Raw genomic sequence first — 6,000 nt, forward strand, 5'->3', positions numbered from 1 at the left:
ACTTGTCAGGTTTTAGTATCAGGATAATGCTGTCTTCATAGAACAAATTAGAAAGTGTTCATTTCTGAAAGAATTTCTGTAAGAGTGGAATTATTTCTCCATTGCATATTGGGCTTCCCTGGTGACTCAGAAGGTAAAGAAACTGCTTGCAAGAGACCTGGGTTCCATCCCTGGGTCAGGAAAAGCCCTTGGAGCAGGGAATGGCTACCTACTCCAGTATTCTTGCCTGGAGAGTTCCATGGACAGAGGAACTTGGCAGGCTACAGTCCATGGGGTCACAAAGAGCTGGACAGGACTGAGCGACTAACACTTTCACTTTCCATATTGATAAAACTCACTAGTAAAGCCACCTGTAACTTGAGTCTTCCCTGTGCAGAATTTTTAAATTAAAGACATTAATCTCTTCAACAGATATAGGGCTAAGGAAATTGTTTCCTACTTTTTTTTTTCTCTTTAGCTTTGGTAAGTTACATTTTTCTAAGAATTTCCTCTAAGAATTCCTAAGTTATTGCATTTGTTGTATAAATTGTTCAAAGCATCCCTTTTTTATGCTTGTGATGTCTGTGGCCTCTCTAGTCATATCCTTTTTTTCATTTCTGGTATTGAAAATGTGTATTTTATCTCTTTCTCATAGTCAGCTTATCTAAGGATTTCTGCAATTTTACTAATGTATTCAAAAATGCCAACTTGTGATTTACTGATTTTTCTCTACAGTTTTTCAGTTTTCTATTTCATTGATTTCTGCTCTTTTTAATCCTATTACCATCATTTTCATTTTCTTCCCTTACTGGACTGGGTAGACATCCATTATAACATTTAAGGGATATGATGATAATGGTTAGCTTGTTTACTTTCCATTTGAGTTTGAGGAATATTTTAATTATTTACTATTAAGTATGCTGTTTGGTATAGGTTATTTATTATTCATTTTTGGCCATGTGGCATGTGGAATCTTAGTTTCATGACCAGGGATGGAACCCAAGACCCCTGCATTGGAAACATGGGGTTTAACCACTTGACTACCAGGGAAGTCCCAGATGTAGGGGGTTTCTTTTTTGTCATATTAAAGAGTATCTTTTTTAAAGTTAATTTTTAATTGGAGTGTAATTGCTTTACAATGTTGTATGAGTTTCTGCTGTACATGGTGAATCAGCTGTAAGTATACATATATCCCCTCCCTCTTGCCTCTCCCTCCTGCACCCCCAAGCCACGCCTCCAGATCATCACAAAGCACTGAACTGAGCTCCCCGTGCTGCACAGCAGCTTCCACTGGCCATCTGCTTTATGACTGTAGTGTATATATGTCAGTCCTAGTCTCCCAGTCATTCCATCCTCCCCCTCCCATCTGTCCATTCTCTGTGTCTGCCTCTCTGTTCCTCCCTGCAAATAGGTTCATCTGTACCACTTTTTTTAGATTCCACATATATGTGCTAATACACGATATTTGTTTTTCTCTTTCTGAATTACTTCACTCTGTATGGCAGATGCCAGGTCCATTCACATCTCTACAAATGACCCAATTTCATTCCTTTTATGACTGAGTAGTATCCCACTGTATATATGTATTACATCTTCTTTGTCCATTCATCTATCAATGGAAATTTAGGTTGCTTCCCTGTCCTGGCTATGGCAAACAGTGCTGCAGTGAACACTGGGCTACATGTGTCTTTTTGAACCATGGTTTTCTCAGGGTGTATGCCCAGTAGTGGGATTGCTAGGTCATATGGAAGTTCTATTTTTAGTTTTAAACCTGTATATTGTTCTCCATGGTGGCTGTATCAGTTTACTTGCCAGCTTTCAGCTATGTCCTGAAAAGTGCAGAATATGCCCTCTGCTTGAGAGTCACTGAAGTCCATCTTTGAATGGTAACAGTCTACCACCACCACCTCTAATACTACTTTTAGCTATGAGCTGGGAGAGAGAATCACATCACTAACATCTGATCTCCTTCTCTTATTAATTTTTTCTCTTTTGTTCCACTGACTAGTAACAGGAAATGTTTTCCTTTTCCTGTGAGACAAGAACTTCCCTTATATACTGTACTACTCTTCCTATTTTAGAGCCTATACTTTATTCAACTGTCTGAACTTTGAGTCTTAATATGTAAAAATTCAACATTACTATAAATTTATAAATATCAAGTTTGGAGAGGAGCAATGATTTTTCCCCTCTAAATTGATATAATTGATATCTGAATTCCTGTAATTTGAAACAAAAAAAAATGTCATGTTTTTCAGATGAAAAGGAGTCAAGAAAAAGGAGAAAAACTTATTTAGAAGTCAAAATACAATAGGTCACACAAACATCTTGACATACTAAATAATCATATATATTTTAATTGATAAATCTTATAGCATATCATTGAAGTCAATCTTTATGGGAAAAGGAGGATTATTACCCCATGTTAAATTCTAGAAAGGCTTTCTGTAAAAGATTGGCATTATTAGAAGGAAATATAAGTAACTATAACTATTGTCATTATTTTCCCACACGAATAAGCATTCTCTTGCAAAACATGACAGTATTTTAGAAAATCATATCCTGATGTGTCTTGGTTGACCCTTTTGCGTATGTGGTTCCTCAAAAAATTAAACAGAGACTTACCATGTGACCCAGGGATTAAACTGCTTACCCACAAGGTACTTACCCACAAGAAATGGAAACATATATTCACACAGAAACTTGTATACAAATGTTTATAACAGGATTAATTGTAACAGCAAAAAGGTAGAAACAACCTAAATTTCAATCAGTGAATGAACAGATAAGTCAATTGTGGTATACACATACAATGAAATACTCAGTCCAGTTCAGTTCAGTCACTGACAGGAACCTCAAAAATATTATGCAAATGAGAGATGCTAGCCACCAAAAGTCACATTCTGTATGTTTCTTTTAAATGATATATCCAGATTAAGCAAATCCATAGAGACAGAAAGTAGAGTAGAGCTTGCAAGGGGATGGCAGAACATTGAATAGGGAGTGATTAGCTAATGGTTATGAGGTATTTTATGGAATAATTAAAAAGTTTTGAAACTAGAGAGAGCTAGCTGTATCACAACATTGTTAATACACGAAATACCACTTAATGGTACACTTTAAAATGGTAATATTTTGCGAATTTCTCAAGGGAAATTTGTTTGAAAAAAAGCTTATATTATTGCAACTCTATCCACTAGAGGGCGCTACATCCATTGAGAAGCATAACACTTTTGGCAGAGGAATTAGCCTTGCAAAAACACTTATTTTGCATCTATTTTAGATTAAAAAAAAAAAAAGAAAGATAGCAAATGTACATTTGGAAACATTCCTGGAAAAACAATGGTTTACATTTGAACATACCTCTTCAAGAAAAAAGCAGTTTGCAAAAGGTGTATTAAGATATCGTTTCTTGAGTATAGAAGACCTCTTAGTTCAAAAATTAAACCTGACTAAATTATGAAACTAAAAGAAAAAAGTGAATGGAAAGCATTTCAGAGACTCATAAAAAAAAGCTTAACGAGCAAAATGTCCAGGTATTCATATCAACACAAAGTTTCAAATATTTTTTCCTTATTACTGTGAGTACTTGAGAGAGTCTTGAAAGCATCTGTATTTTCCTGAGCACAGGAAAATTAGATCATCATCTCCCTGAGCTACTATGGCTAGGGCTTCTTAACAAAGCAACACAAGAAATCTCATTTATCTACATGTATATACATGAATATTTTTTCAGATCATCAGATCCAAAACCACACAATAAGTTACTCTTCTTACAACAGGAAAGTCTTTCTGCTACCATAAACAACAAATCCCAATTGTGGCAAGGAAGAAATAGCTTAAGAAAATATAATCCACAGGGAAAATATGATCCAAGCATTCTGATTAGTACCATATAATTATAGTATTGTACAGCTATTCTTGGGCTAATTTATAGAGTGGTCAGTTACCATTTTCCAAGACACTCTAACAGGAAGCAAAGCCTTCCTCAGAAATCTTATAAACACTATAAAGACCATCCTCTGAACAAAATCAGAATGATATCACTACTAAGTCTTCTATACAACAAGAAGCAGGGATACCAGTACAGACAGTTTGAAATGGCTCAATATGGAACTGGCAAAAAATATCTAGAAACATAAGCTTAATCATAGGCTTTTATTTAGGAACATCTGGAAATATACCACAATCTACTTTATAATCAATATATAAATCATATATAGATTTTTTCTAAAGTGCTTCAATTCAATTGTTCTAAAACCAACACATGAAATACCAATTAGGTAACATATTGGCTTTCAATTGCTGAGTAATACTCACAACATAGTGGTTCAAACAACTTATTATCTCAGAGTTTCTATGGAGCAGAGGCTGGGGACGGCTTACCTAGGTCCTCTATTCAGGGCATCACAAGGATGTAGTCAAGGTAGCGGCCAGGGCTGAGGTCTCATCAGACGCCTGAGGTCCTCTTTAAAGTTACGTGGTGATTGGTAGAATTCATTTTCTTTTAGCTATAGAACCCATGGTGGCTTGCTCTTCAAAGTCAGCAGAAGAAACTCTGTGCTTTCTTTGCAGTGAAGTCTCAGTGGTCACTGTAATGACACATACATGTCATTTTACATTTGTCCAAACCCATAGAATGTACAGCACCAAGGGCGAGCTATAATGTAAGCTGTGGGCTGGTGATTATGATATACCAATGTAGGTTCACCAGTTAAAACAAAGGTACCAGGCTGGTAGAGGGCACTGATAATGGAGGAGGCTGTGCTTGTGTAGGAGCACGGGGCATATGAGAAACTACTGTCTCTTCCTCTCAATTTTTCTGTGAACCTAAAAGTGCTCTAAGAGCAATTGCGTGTTAAATAAATTTAAACCAATTGGATACCTTCATTACACCCACAAAATATTTTATGACACATATTAAAAGTATGCCCTCACAAAGAAACAAAAAGATTACTGATATTCTAACCACACAGAGAAATCTTTTTTTTTCTTTTTAAAATTGAAGTATAGTTGACATACAATATTATGTCAGTTTCAGGTGTACAGTGCAGTGATTTGATGTCTACATGTATTCAGAATTGATCAGCATGGTAAGTCTAGTAACCATCTGTCACCATACAAAGTTAAATATTATTGACCATAAAAAATGCATCCCCTCATCTGCTTTGTGTATGTGTGTGTGTTTAGTCGCTCAGTCGTGTCCAACTCTGCGACCCCACAGACTAGCCTGCCAGGCTCCTCTGTCCATGGAATTTTCCAGGCAAGAATACTGGAGTGGGTTGCCATTTCCTTCTCTAGGATATCTTCGTGACCATTTCCTTCTCCAGAAGATCTTCCCGACCCATGGATCGAACCCACGTCTCCTGCATTGCAAGCAGCTTCTTTACCACTGAGCCTCTGGGGAGTCCCATATTCCAATTAGACTTGGGGAAATTGGGATCAAACATATTAAATGATATATACATTTTATTTGGAAGCTGAAACTCCAATATTTTGGTCACTTGAGGTGAAGAGCTGACTTATTGGAGGAGATCCTGACGCTGAGAAAGATTGAGAGCAAGAGGAGAAGAGGGCAACAGAGGATGAGATGGTTGGATGGCATTACCAACTCAATGGACATGAATCTGAGCAAACTCCAGGATATAGTGAAGGATAAGGAAGCCTGGCATGCTGCAGTCAATGGGGTTGCAGAAAGTTGGACATGACTTAGTGACTAAATAACAAACCATACATTTTATTATTTTCTTAGTTAAAAATTCTAGAAGTGAAATTGCTGGGTCAAAGATTGCAGTTAATTTTGTCTTTTTTGACACACATTTTCAAGTTGCCCTAGAGAAAGAATACACCTCCTACCAAGTATTAAGGCATTTTCAAAGCTATGGAAAGTTAAATAAACTGTACTGGCATAGGAATAGCTATATTAATGCATTTATAGTTATTCAAATCCAGATATAGACTTAAATATGGACAGAGATTTAAGATATGAAAGATGATATTTCTTATCAGTTGGGAAAATTT

This window comes from Bos mutus, chromosome 2 (genome assembly GCF_027580195.1).
Source record: "Bos mutus isolate GX-2022 chromosome 2, NWIPB_WYAK_1.1, whole genome shotgun sequence".
In the NCBI taxonomy this organism is placed as follows: domain Eukaryota; kingdom Metazoa; phylum Chordata; class Mammalia; order Artiodactyla; family Bovidae; genus Bos; species Bos mutus.